This window comes from Cryptomeria japonica, chromosome 1, assembly GCF_030272615.1.
Source record: "Cryptomeria japonica chromosome 1, Sugi_1.0, whole genome shotgun sequence".
Taxonomy (NCBI): Eukaryota; Viridiplantae; Streptophyta; class Pinopsida; order Cupressales; family Cupressaceae; genus Cryptomeria; species Cryptomeria japonica.
In genome coordinates this window covers 555,885,421-555,900,856 of record NC_081405.1, presented here as the reverse complement: position 1 = coordinate 555,900,856, position 15,436 = coordinate 555,885,421, and positions in this window count along the sequence as shown.

Sequence of the window (15,436 nt, the reverse complement as noted above, 5' to 3'; positions counted from 1 at the left end):
AAAAAGGTCAAAATCCAAGGAAAATTTAAACCCATTAATATAGAAACCATATCAGCCATGCAATTAAAGAAGGAAAGAAGAAGAGAAGGCCAAATCTATATGGTTGAAATTGATGAAGGAAAGGAGGAAAATACCCGACCTTTGAAAATACCCCTTTCTTGAAAGAATTCAAGGATGTTTTTACAGAAGAATTACCCAGCTTACCCCCTAAAAGGAAGTTTGACTTTTCTATCGAAGTACTACCGGGAGCTGAACTAGTATCAAGGGCACCTTACTGAATGAACACAACTGAATTACAAGAGCTCAAAATGCAATTAGATGAACTCTTAGCTAAGGGATTAATAAGGCCAAGTGTATCACCATGGGGAGCACCAGTCTTATTCATTAAGAAGAAGGATGGAATCTTAAGACTATGCATCGACTATAGGATGTTGAACAAGGTCACAATAAAGAATAGGTATCCATTACCTCGGATAGAGGATCTTTTTGACCAAATGAAAGGAGCAGTAGTTTTATCTCAAGGATAGACCTTTGATCAAAATACCAACAACTCAAAATTAAGGAGGAAGACATTTCAAAGATAGCTTTCAGGACTAGATATGGGATTTATGAAGTCACAGTAGTTCCTTTTGGTGTAACCAATGCACCAGCTACATTTATGAATCTAATGAATAGTGTACTCCATGACTACTTGGATAAATTTGTTTTGGTATTTCTAGATGACATATTGATTTAATCTAGGAATGAGGAGGAACATTTAGTGCACCTACAAATTGTTTTGCAAAGGTTGAGAGAATATAAATTATATGGGAAACTGTCAAAATGTGCCTTCTTCAAGGAAAATATTCACTACCTTGGGCATATAATATCAAAGGATGGAATAGCAGTTGATCCAGATAAGATAAAAGCAATAGTAGAATGGCCAATCCCTAAAAAAGTTTCAGAGGTAAGAAGCTTTATGGGGCTAGCAAGTTACTATAGGAGGTTTGTGGAAGGATTCTCTAAGATAGCAAACCCCATCACCTCATTACAAAGGAAGGGTAAAAGGTTTGTGTGGATAGAACAAAGTGATAAGGCATTCCAGATTTTGGAAGGGAAACTAACTTCAACACCCATTCTAAAAGTACTAGATCCAAATGGACACTTCACTATCATAACCAATGCTTCTATTGAAGGTTTAGGAGGAGTACTTGTCCAAGATGAAGGGGTAGTAGCTTATGAATCTAGGAAGCTAAAGACACATGAAGTTAATTATGCACCCCAAGACTTAGAGTTAGCAGCGATTATGCATGCCCTATAGAAATGGACACACTTCTTACTAGGGAAGCCCTTTGAGTTAAAGTCAGATAACCAAGGACTAAAGTACATCTTTACCCAACCCCACTTAAATGCTAGACAAAGAAGGTGGTTAGAGTTCCTAAGTGAATATGATTTTGAAATTGAATATATTAAGGGGAAGGAAAATAGGGTGGCAGATGCCTTAAGTAGGAGGAGACACTTGATGACTATAACAACATTCAAAACTTCTTTCAAAAGGCAAGTAATGGATGAGTAGGATCATGACCCATGGTATGAGAAAGTCAAATTGACTTTAGAATATGATCCAACCGATCCTAAGATTGAAGGGTATACATTGGATGAGGATGGGTTGCTCAGATACAATAATAGAATCTATATTCCGAATTCAGGAGACTTAAGGGAAGTAGTCTTGTCAGAGGCTCACAATGCCCCTTATTCAGGGCACCTGAGAGTTAAAAAACTTTATGCAGATCTAAAGAAGTTATACTTTTGGCAAGGGATGAAGAATGACATAGTCAAGTATGTGGCTAAATGTTTGGAGTGTCAAAGAGTAAAGGAAAAACATAGACATCCAGTTAGATTATTACAGTTACATGATGTACCTCAACACAAGTGGCAAGTTATTAGCATGGATTTTGTGCAAGGGTTGCCCACGTCACCTTCTAGGCATGATACAATAATGGTGGTAATTGACAAACTCACTAAGGTGGCACAATTTATACTATGGAATCTGACGGATGATCCACCTACCTTGGCTAGGTGCTTTGTTGAGGAAATATTTAGGTTGCATGGAATACCAGAGAAAATCATATTAGATAGAGATGCTAGATTCACTTCAAGGTTTTGGACAACTCTTCAATCAGCTCTGGGAACTCAACTAAATTTTAGCACTGCATACCATCCTAAAACCAACAGTCAAACAGAAAGGACAAATTAGTTTATGGAAGACCTACTTCGCATGTACAGCATGGACCAACAGAAGAAATGGGAAGAGTACCTACATCTGGTAGAATTTTCTTACAATAATACATATCAAACATCTTTGGGAATGACACCTTTCGAAGCATTGTATGGTAGGCCATGTCGAACACCTTTGAGTTGGGATAGTCTTGAAGACAGGATAATTGTTGGACCAGATATGTTGAAGGAAATGGAAAGGAAAACTATGGAAATTAGGCAAAGATTGAAGGAAGCCTCAGATAGGTAGAAAAGTTATGCAGACAAAACCAGGACACCAAGGGAGTTTGAGGTGGGAAAGAAAGTCTTCCTAAGAGTTAGGCCACAAAAGAGTTCCATAAGATTTGGGAAAAAGACTAAGCTTGCACCTTGTTATGTTGGGCCTTTTGAAATATTGGGAAGGATTAATCCAGTTGCATACCAGATGGCCTTACCTCCCTAGTTGAGCCGAATCCATGATGTCTTCCATGTATCTCTTCTTAAAAATTATGTACCTGATGAGAAAAACCTTTTTAAATTGGGATGCATTGTAGGTCCAAGAAATGGGAGGAATAATGATAGAGCCATTCAAAATCTTGGAGAGGCGCCAGTGCCAATTGCACAACAGAGAGGTTGATTAATGCCAAGTATAATGGAACCAGTATGATGAAAAGAATGCCACATGGGAAGATACTAAGGAAATGCAACAGTTGTTCCCTTTTTTGTTTTAAACTAATCATGAACTATACACTCTTTTGGATTCATTCAATAAGTGTATCGAGACGATGCACAAATTAAGGAGGGGAGGATGCCACAACCCTCCTTTATCACTTTTGATTTGATACAATTCTATTATATAATTTTTGGTTGAGCTATTAGAAATGATTGAATAAATCATATAAAAGAATAATAATAAGCACACACACACACACACACACACTTGGAGAATATAATTCAAAAAGATTTATTTATTTTTATTTTTAGTCCCAATTATGGCACATGTTGTAGGAGGAATTAGAAGATTCTAGAGGAATCTCCACCACCTTGCATGTAACTCCCCCACTAAGTTCTTAATCAATTTGCATGAGTCCAATATTGGAAAAGAATCTCTCTTTTAATTAAATTCTCTAGATAGTGGAATAGAGGGATTTTTCTTATAAAATTGTATGCAAGTTTCAAAGAAGGGAGTTGATTATGTTTTGAAGAAAATTTCCCAAGTTCTAGTAGTAGGATCTTCTTTGGTGGTCTCATTTTCATTGCAGGATTTTTAAGTTGTTTTTTGAAGGATTTCTCTCAAATTGCGAGGAAGGATCAAAAGGATAGCTAGAGGATTCAACATCAAGCTTCGATAAGCCATGTTCCCTTCTTATTATTTCACATTCACATATGAGAAATGGTATTATCCAAAATATAGTTTCTAGATCTTCCCTTATTGTAAATCTTTTCTTCTTATTTAGGAATAAATATTGATAAATTACTTTCACATAATGAATGTAAAGGATAGTTTTATTATTTATTCTAGTTCCTTAAGAAATATGCACATGATCTTGCTTTTTGCTTTTCCAAAGATTTTAGATCTATCCAAAAATCATGTTTCCCATATTTAAAAGTTCTTTTTTTTTCTGAGATAAAAAACTCTTCCTTGGGTGATTCGAATCTTAATCTTTATTTCCTTCCTATTCATTTCTATGGCTCTTCGAATAGAAATCTTTCTATGAATATTAGTTGAAATTGAGGAATATATTTCCTTGTGAACAATCCTCTGTGTTATCCATCCATGTAAATGAATCTTTATTCTCAGCTAATTACATAATTATGTTTTTTTTTTAGAATATTAGTTGAAAATGAGAAATATATTTCCTTGTGAATAATCCTCTGTGTTATTCATTCCGGTGAATGCTGGAATAAACTCTCTCTCTCTCTCTCTCTCTCTCTCTCTCTCTCTCTCTATAAATATTAATCTCCTGTTTACTGTAAAATCAATCTAAAACCATTACCTACCTCTACGATAATTGATTATCTATTTTATTCATGTTCTTATTTTTATAAATACTCTTTTTTTCACATACCATTAAATAATCTAGAATATATATATATAACTTATTTCATATGAAAAGAATATATTAAATATTACAAGTTTCTTTTAACATAGCATGGTCTCAGAGTTTATTCCGAGTGAGTTTTCGGACGGTGTGCAGGGAGGCAGTTATTAACCGCCAAGGAAGTGGTACCCTCCACTTCCCCTATAGTCACTGTCACGACAGTGGTCATAGGGTAGTAGAGGGGACCACGAGGTCCCCTCATCATTGTGGGCCTGCTTCCGTAGACTCACAGTGGTGATGGGACCCGTGGGCCCCACACCCACTTGCCCCTTTTTTTTTCCTTTTAAAAAAAAAGAAACATGCCACTATAAAATTTAATGCGTGGCAATATAGTTTTGTTTAAATTTTTCTTAATCAAAATTTTAGTTTAGTAAAAACTAACTTAGGTAATTTCGAAATGTATCTATTTTTAGCAAATTTCTAAATTGTAAGTTATATTAAATTTTATAATTGTCCTTAGTAAAGTTTATTAATTTCCTTTAAGCAATTTTCTAATTATAGGTTAAATTGTGTTAAATCTTATAATTGGAACTTTATAAAAAAATATTTAAATTTCGTTGGGTCACTTAGTTGGTATTTTGGACTCATTGAAAGCAATTATTGCACATTAATATGATTTGAATCAAATGTCTAAATTAATTGCTATTTTTGGAACCTATGACCATAGGAATTATGCATTGCTTAATCATGCATGCAAGTTACACTATTCTTATATCATGCAAATTTCTTATACATTAATTACATTTATTGACGTTTTCATCTCCATGCAAGTTTCATAATGGTCATTGTTATGCAAGTTATATTTCATGTTTTGAATAATAAATAATTTAGTTATGGTTTTTATTCTAAGTGATTCATCAAGTAGCTATTTTAATTTATTAAATTATACACGTTCAATTAGTAATTGTTTTCAAGTATGATGTTTTCATAGCTCTTAGTTAGAAAACTAAATAGAGGAAGATGGAAACCAAAACCTAGTAGCATTCGGTATATACAATGCCTCTAGGTCATGCTTACAGGTAATGCCGTTGTGTTGAACTACTGCACTTAATGCCTAATAAAGCTACATCAACGACGTCTGTGGCATCGTCACTATAAATCCTCAAGGAGTAATAAGGGACACTTGGAAGTTAAAATCCAAGCGGCGGGTAATCCCCCTTGGATCGATAATCTAATAAGATAATATTTAAATGATTTTAGATTCGTTGAGTTAAACCATAGTAAACCCCCTTTAGGGTGGTTAAGTAAAATGCTTTTACAAAATTGATTTAATCTTGAAGAGATATTGGTGATTGAAAATTTGGTCAAGGGTGACACTTATGATAGGTGTTAGGATGCAGTTGTTTTAGGCCACAAACAATAGGCCATCTTCAGCCTTTGTTTAAGTGCTACCACCATGGGTAGCAACCGCAGAGAAACTGTCTGGGACATTGACCCTAAAAAGGGTTGCGTACCCACTAATCAGTTTACATTAAACCAGAGAGTAGAAAATAGAACTACATACTTTACGCCTTGATCCCCTGCCGAAGCGGGTATGTAGGCAGTCTTGGGATGGAGTTGTCCCTCGTACTTAGGTGTTCGTTGGTAGGGTCTAGGCTTGGTAAGGAAGGATTGAGTAGAACCCTAATTTGTAAGATAAGTAAAATGGAAAAATTAATTCGACGCATACTCGGAAGGAATCCCATATGGATTCGCTTGACTTACCGAAGCTTTAAGCCAAATTCTGAGGTGGAATTCAAGCTTGTATTATGCTATTTAATTACTCGTAAGGATGACAACCTTGGTGCACTTCTGTTAGAAGAGTGTAGTACTTAGTGAGTGGCTCAGGACCGGAATGGTCCCGATGAGTCTAAGTCTCTGGCCAGAGCACCTCCTATCCCGATTGGATATATGCCTACCCCATATGGGTAGATGCCTATCCCATATTGGATAGATGAAATCTTATGTCCTGTATGGACAGATGCCTAACCCGTATGGCTAGATGCTCATCCCCGATGGATGAATGCCTAATCCAAATGGATGGATGCCTAGAGTATGTGATTGAATCTAACACAAATGATTAAATTAAACCAAAAAAAAAAAAAAGAATGGTCAAATTTGTTGTGTTAAACATGGTGGGTTATTACACCATATACCAATGAAGAACATAAAACATGTAAAACATCAACAAAATAGGAAATATTATACCATTCACATGTTTAGTAGGGTTTGATCTCCATTGTTTCCTATCTCCATCAATCCTGCTTGATATGATTACTCTTAGATTTTGTATTGTGCACAAGAGCTCAATAAATAATGGATTGTGGTTGTGTAGATGGTTGTTTGCTTGAACGTTGATTGCATAAAAGTCTTAGGTTTATGAAAGGATGAAGGACACCTCTTATATAGAGAACACCTTTAAAATGGAGAGATATGATTAAGAGGTGAATGGATACATTGTCAGCTAGGATTAAAGGGTAAGTAGAGGAAATAATAAAATATTAAGAGGTTGATTAGGAAAAAATTAAGAGATAAATGACAAGTGTCATTGAGGAAAAATGCTAATGAATTAATTAAATAAATAAAAATCCATTTAAATAATAGAAGAGGTGGGACCAATTAAATAAATAAATTTGTTTAATTTAAGGAAAGGATTATTTTATTTTTATTTTTTTGATAGGTAATTGGCTGAAGCCTAAATAGCTTTTGACTAGAGCTGTGAACTAGTGAAGACACCATAGGGGGACCCATCCCCATTACATACCTTTGAATTATTATTATTATTATTATTATTATTATTATTATTATTATTCTTGTTGTTGTTGTTGTTGTTGTTGTTGTTGTTGTTGTTGTTATTATTATTATGTTTGGTTGGATTGACCCCAAGACCTTCCCCATCCTATGGAAGGCCAAGAGTCACAACTTAGAATTCCACTTTAGATGTCCCTATTGGGAATTGAACTTGGGTCTCCACAATGAGAACCCAATGTTTTAACCAGTTAAGCTTAACCCCTTGGACTAAAGAAAGGATAATTTAAATTTAATAAAAATATTTATTTAAACATGGGAAGGCTAGGAGAGGATGAATGAATTAATGAAATAAATAAAAATCTATATAATTAATAGAAGGCTTTGGGTAAAATAATTAAATAAATTAAATGTTTATTTAATTAGGCTAGGACAATTTTAGGATTCTACATTTTTCCCCTCTTTTGAGACAATCCATCTTGTTGCATTGGCTCAAAGAGGATAAGATTAATTGATACAGTGTTTTCCCTAAGACAAGAGTGGTATGCCTCCTTGAGAGATTGGGTGTTTTTTTTTTAAATGTCATAGACAAACTCTCGAAAAGAAAGAAAGAAAGGATAGAAGGGATAAGGATAAGACGATAAGATTATGTGGGTGAAAACTAGGCTAAAAACTAGATCAATGGGTAGGAAAATAACGACGAGAAGCGAACACAGCTAGATAGGGTTCCACATACTAGATATAGTGTCCATTGGGGAAAAAATCCTCATTTTCATCCACGACATTTGAGATATCAAAGAGAAGAGCATCTAGAGAGCTTAGGAGATAAATCAATAGTTAAGGAGCGATTGTAGTCCAATTGCATCAATTTGATTGGGTCTGATGGTTCGAGCAACCTATAGACATGGGTGAGCTGGTATGTACCTCAAACTTGCTTGGTCATTTAGAATTTAATGTACATTTATTAGGCTAGAATTTAGGCTTATAAAAAAGGCATAAGTGGTCTTTAGGTGTTTGAGCACATTTGTGTCTGGTTCGGGTGCATTTGTGATGCGATAGTGCGTATAGGTAGAGTATGTCCTATGTGATTGTAATTGCGTTTGCATCAGGGACTTCAAAGTTTGTGATTTTTGGTCATGCATAGGATATTTTGCTACATGTGTGCAGAGCAGCGGTTCATATATGTGCCAAATCATGTGTGTGCAAGGTAAAACTGCGTATGTACAGTATCACTACATGTATGTAGGATTAAATTGAGTATGTGCAGTAAAAATATGTATAGGTAGTACCTTATCACGTCTATGTCTAGGAAGGTAAAAATCAACAATTTTGTGATAGACATACATTGTCGATTGGATAAACTGTCGAGAGGATACCCTCGAAAAGGTGCTTCAACTAGGATAGGGTAAAATTAGGCCATGAATCAACAACCATGTGATAAACATGTATAGCCAATTAGATAAATTGTCAAGAGGATACACTCAGACAAGTGCCCTTAGGTGGATAAGTTGTCAAATTGATAAAATCCGATGAGCGCTCTAGTGGGATAGGGGATAAAAAAGCTATGTCATACTTTTATAAAGGAAATGGCCAATGTTGATTCAAATTTTAGAATTGAATCAATAGAAAGTGAAATATATGTTTTGAATTTTGAAATGATGTAAACTAATAAAATGTATTTTTTGTGTGTGTTTTACATTTGTAAATTTAAAAAATTATTTGAATATACTTTCTTATAAAGTAAGCACTATAATTTAGTTGTTGGTAAAATATGGAAATTGAAGTTACACGAGGTGATACACTTTATATAATAAATTTTACCTTTTTGCCTTCAATTTTTTTTGTGTATATTGATAACATGAAACTTAAGTGCAAAAATATATATGTTTCAATAAATTTGAAAAGTTGCATGTACTGAAATATAACTCTTTCCATTTGGTGTCACCTTATATCTTAATTATTTATCCAAATTAGAAAAAAAATATATCATCTTGACATAGACTCTTTTCTCTAGTGCATTTTTTTTTTTTTAAATTTAAATAAATTTTAGTATTTTTCCTTTACAAGATAATCAACCGTATATTTTATTATTGATGGCCTAGTTTCAATAAAAATAAAATATAAAATATAAGAAGCAATTACAATATTAAAAGATATATAAATTGAAAAATTCACTTATAGCTCTATAAAAATGTATTTTTACATTTCAAAAAAAAAAATTATTTATAAGAGTAGGAGTTGTTGAAACATTGAGTTTTTCAAAAATAAAAAAGAATTGGTAATTAGACCCAAAGTAGTATTAAATATATATTTAGTAGACAATTCCAATTGAAAAAGTTGTGGCCCACACATAAAATAGCTATGATGAATCTCTATAGATCATATGTTTGACTAAAATTAATTTTAGTTAAAATTACTTGAATTCAATTATGCTGATAAGTTGGCCTGAAACGTGACACAATTTTGTGCTTTTACCCTAGGATAAAAACTAAGTGCAATGTAATTAAAAATAGATATTGATAGCATGTAGCACCATGTGATAGACATGAGAACTACAAGAATAGAGCCTTATGAGTAGTACCATGTGATAAAAATAAACACCACTAGGCTAGGATAGGATATGTGATAGAGATTATTACTACTAGGACGGATGTGATTGATTTGGTATGGTTGCAGGAGTATCTAGCTCAGTTGGAGTCACAAGAGAGATTCTCTATGACACAATGGCTACGATCGAACCTGAATGTTGAGGAGAACATGATGATATTTAGGCCATGGGTTTATGTCACATCATGTTCATACTTGAGATCTAGGTGAACATAAGATTGCTGATTGCTCTTGCGGAGAGATGGTACAATTTTTAATTTACTCAAAATATAAATTTAATGCGATTTAGAAATAAAAATAACTCATACAATTTTGAACCAAATTTTAAATCAAAAGTTTATTTTTAAATTAATATAATAAAGATGAAAATTTGACTCCACGCCAATGAGAAATAAAGACAAAGTAAATACTGTTTTTTACATAAAATATACCAATTCAATAATAATTTATTACAATTAAAATAAAGAATTCAATAAAATATATTTAATGAATTATTTAAATAAATATGTTATTTCAAAATAGTTTATTCTCTTTGAAATAAAGAGTTAAAATATATCTTAAAAAATTGAAGCTTTCCTTTATAGATATAATTTTCAACCTTAGAGTTATATTCAACAATTGTTTACAATTCTTATAGTTAGTTAATTGGGTTGCAAAGAATTAGTAGTTTTAAGGTGAATGTGACATTATTCAAAGTTTATTTGCATATTATCCCAAGTGTGTTCTTAACAGGGGCATATAGGGGAGAAGATCTAGTAGCTGAGAACCCTAGTTGCACACTTCTCAAAATTGTACATGAAAATTTCAAATCACTCTCATTATTACATAACAACTTACTTTGAAAGTTTCCTTCTTATAACTAATATTTCAGGGTCACATCATAAAATATGATGCCACAATGCATGGCTTTTGCCAAGGTATTCAAAATGGTCGAATAAAAAGTGAGACCAATACTTGTGAAATAAGTCATGTTTTATTGGTGCACTGATGTGGCATCACATGGTTTGTTATTTTCCAGATGTAACCTATTATGGGTAGTTATCATCAACATTAACAACATTAAAGTCATAACTATTGCTTCAATATTGTTAAAAATATTGCACATTAAATCAACAAGTTCTATTAAAATTATTGGGTCCTCTCCCCTACCATAAATATCATTTCATCTATCAATCCTAATGTAAGATTGAAACTAGGTTCATCTCTATATCTCTATTTTATATCTAACGTACTACTTTAGTTCATTTTTTCTATGTTGTTTATTGTTCAATTTAATCGCCTTGTCATCATTAACCTAGTACATCTATGCACAATTTTTTATCTCATTTCTTTTACAAAAATGGACTAGAATCCCAATGTCTATCTCTCCTTTCAAAATTATAAGTAGGACTAGTCATGTCCAATATTACAAAACACATTTGAGATATTTAAGTTACATTGACTTCATTTAGAGGTATCGAATCACATTTTTTCACTTGTACACAAGAAGAAAAAGACAAAAATTTGATTGGCTATTTTGATAAAATAGATAATGAAAAAGGACCAATTTATTGGAAAATATCATACTAGAGTAGAGATGATACATTAAAAGTGCACTGTGACCATATTAAGAATACCTAACAACTAACATACAATATTATTTATAATAAGAAAGAACAATAACTAACTAGAAATAGATCACTTGAAAATAATGAGAAAACCTTAGGATGGATTCCAAAGCTACAATAAAGTTTCCTATAATAATCCCACCATGAAACATTGACATGTATAAAGATAGTAAGGATGTTATAGTACTTAAAAAATTTAAAACTTCACAAAGTTGCAAATATAGGACCAAATTGTTCATGAAAGAGAGGCAAGCGAGAGTGAGGGTGAGTATGAAATCTTTCTTTTTGTAAATATCATTTCTCATTTTGTTTGTGATACATGAATAGCAACTCATGATATTATATTGGTGGATTCTTTGGAAATGTAACACACAAATGATCATCTGTATCATATATTTTTATAGGATTATAGTGCGTTGCATTGATTCTTGTGTGTTACACCACCATGTCATTAAATTGGACTAAGAAATTAAGGAATAATGTGAATTTTATAGTAGATATATATTTTTATATTGACACATAATAATGAATATACATTTTTTCATCTCTAGGTAAATGGGAGGTTTTATGTAGTGTGAAATAGCAAGGGTGTGCATTTTCTAACACTATATGAATCAATAGTATATGTCTCATATATCTCTCTTAATCTCTATTCCTAAGATGTATAGGTATGGCTTCGCTATGTTCATCTCAAATTGTGTTAAAAGATGATACTTTAAATCACAAATCAAGCCCTTCTGATCACCAAGGGGTAAAATATTATTATTATATAATGCACAATAATGATAATATAATATTCAAACATCTTATAATAGATGCAATGATCTAAGTTAGTTCTAAAAATTTCCAAGCATAAAATGAAAGAATAATTTTTTTGGTAGTAAATCTTAGGAGATTACTTAAGTTTCGTATATATATACTTGATGTTGGCAATTATATTACTTTATATATACTTGATGTTGGAAATTATATTACTATAAACAAATTTTTTTAAATATTTTTATTCTTTGTTTTTATCAATAAATTGTATATCGAATACATGAATATATTTTATATTTATGTATATATATATACCCAATTTTTTCATCCTTGCATATACTTTGAAAGTTTTTTATTAAAGGGTCAAACATGTTTTGAAGGGACCTAAAACCTCTAATACAAAAATCTACCATTAGAAAAGTAACTACAAACAACATAAGCACAATAGCTAAACAAAAGATAGATGAAAGAGTTGATGGTTAAAGCTAGTTAATAACTATTTCAATTTCAGCTAAACTTGATTGAAATTTAATTATTTTTTCAATAGAATAGTTAAAGGTTAATGAAATTTTCTATTTTAGAATTTTTGGGCTAGTACACAAAGGGCTAGACAAAGAAATTTCATGAATGGGAGGTAGTAGAGAGGAAGTGGAAACCATCAAATTTGTGGTAGGAACCATGTAGGATGAAATAAAATTGGAAGAGACTATTGGTCGCCTACATGATAGCAAATATGTAGGAAATTTCTAATTAATGTAAATAGATAGTAAAGAGCAATATAACCTCATTGGGGGGCCTTCATTAGGAGTTGGAGAAAAAGAAGACCAGGAAAAAATATACTAAGATGAAGGTTCACTTTTCTAATTCATTTCCCATCTTCCAGTAGCAAAGAGCCATCCTTTGTGGAAAATTTAGAAATTTTCAACAATGATTGGGAGGCTATGAAAGGTCCTAATCTCTTAGGAAATTTGTGGCAAGTAATTCGTGGCTAGTATTCTCCCTATTTCCTTTTTATTGTTGTTTTTGTTGGTTCTCTTTTGGTGTTAGCTTCTCTTTTGTTTTTTTGGTTAGTCTCACCCCTTGTGATACCCCCCTTTCTATCTTTTATGGCTATTATGTAAATGGTTTTAGGCAGTTTCCCACTTTAAATAATAAAGAAATGAGAATGTGAGAAAATAAATGTAGGTGAATGATTGAAGTTAAAAAGAAGGAGAAACAAACAACAAATTGAGTACAATGAAAATATTAAAATAATTTCAATATTGGGAATAATAAAATTACATTATTAAAAACCATTGGATTGTGAATGCAAAGATAGGGTTAGGGTTTTTGGAGAAGATGTAGACATAGAAGATGTTGTTGATTCAAATGATGATGGTTATCCAATCTTATCTTGTTGGTCTGGTTCGTCTCTTATGGGATTGCCATGCTCTAGCTCCCTGTTGTGTGGGGAAAGCTTTTTTTGTTCTCCTATTGGCTTTTTTCTATTTATTGGAGGATCCTTTTGGTATTTTTCCTCCCTTATTTGTTCTCAATTGGAGAAGACTATTTCTAGGTCCTCTATTATCATTTTCCCTTGTTTTAGGGACCCCCCTTTTTTGTAAGATATGTGGCTTGGTCAGTTGCAGTAAAAAACTTTAGTGGTGAGTATTCACCAATTGGTGAATAGTTGTTATCAATTTTATTAGTTTATCAATTTTTGGTCAAATACATTTCAATTCAATTTCATTTTTATTAATTATTTACAATGATATAAAGATTTCACCAATAGAGTCTACATTTTCACAACAATCTATTTAATATTTATGCTTGCAATTTTTGAAGCCTACCTTAATTCACCACCATATTTGCCAATAGCCATCAATAGTTCAATTTTCATGAGGATCAAATTTGCTTGGTAATTTTGGAAGCATGTCTTAATTCAAAGTAATATTCGCTAATACCATCAATCATTCAATGTCGTGGGAGGATTGATTTCACCAATTCTATTCTAAGTCCATCCTAATTATAATTGCCTAGGTAAATTAGAACGTATATGCTTTTTTGAGGTTTGATTCACCCTACTTTTATATAAGATTGTTAAAATTAAGTGGGATTTGCCAAATATTTGTATACCATTTAAATTTTTTGCTGAATTGACCAAATATGGAGTGGTATAAGATTGTCTAGAAGTTCAAATTTATTTTTATACATTTTGGTTGGTTCTAAGCTCTCAATTCAGATCAATAGCCAAGTGACAAACTAGGAGAACCACTATTGTATTGCAAACTATTAGTTCTACCCATTGAGAATCTAACTGTAAGTGATCACTTTTTTGAAGTGTTATAATATTTTTTATCTCAATTTGTTTGCAATTTTTTATTTCATTCCTATTGAGTAGGGAGACCACAAACATCTATATTCTAGGCCCTAGGGGAAATGAAACTTATATTCTATTAGTTCTTCTTAAACATGTAGATAGGTTTTTGCAGCCTTCATTTCATTAGAGATGTCAAACAAGAAGAAGGGTAAGACTCCTAAGTGTTATGAAGGTCAAGAGAGCCCAACATAATTTAGAACCTTAATTTAGTACTTCGGCAAACTTTGTGGTAAAAAAGATGAAGCTACATCATCAAAACTACCAGATTAACAAGTTACACCAAATATTGAAGAAGTAGTTAAATGCGATATCTTAGATGACAATGAAAAGGATGTTCTAGTGGATACCTAATGTAGTGGAAATGCAATAATCAATTAGGTTGACAATTCCATAGATGATGATGATGCACAAAAGGGGAAAATAAAATCTAAATAAAAAATTGGTTGGGGGTGGGAGATGGCGAGGCATTTTCAAATTGATTGGGTGTCAAATTATGCATTCATTGAACTAGTAGAGAATTCTAAGAAAGGTGAGCCTCCAATTGAATGCAGGTGTAATATTTGCAGTTGGAAATATAAAAAGCAGAAGAGGTTGCAGTTGAATCTTGACACCATATAAAAGCATATCAATAAAAATTATGAAAAATAAATCATAGAGGGAATTGAAAAATCAGTAATAAGATGGAAAACAAAGGAGAATTTGATGTGTATTTGAAAAGATAGGAAAAACTTGTTGAATGTGGAGGTTCTTTTGAAGCTATTTTGGAAAGGCAATGGTAGTAACACAACTAGGAAATATTGTTCAGTTAAGTGTTGCTCTTTATATTTTGACCAGATGGCGTCTTATAATAGAGTACCTAGAAATAAGTACTTTATTATACTTTTTGGGCATTCCTAACTTTCCTAACAACCATTAGTCAATAAATAGTGGATGGGAATGGGCAATTCGTCTTGAAAAAGAAGAGATAAAGAGGATGAAATCTTTGAAGACATTCCTTTGATTCTTGATGATTATGACCATATTTCAAGATTGATTAAAAA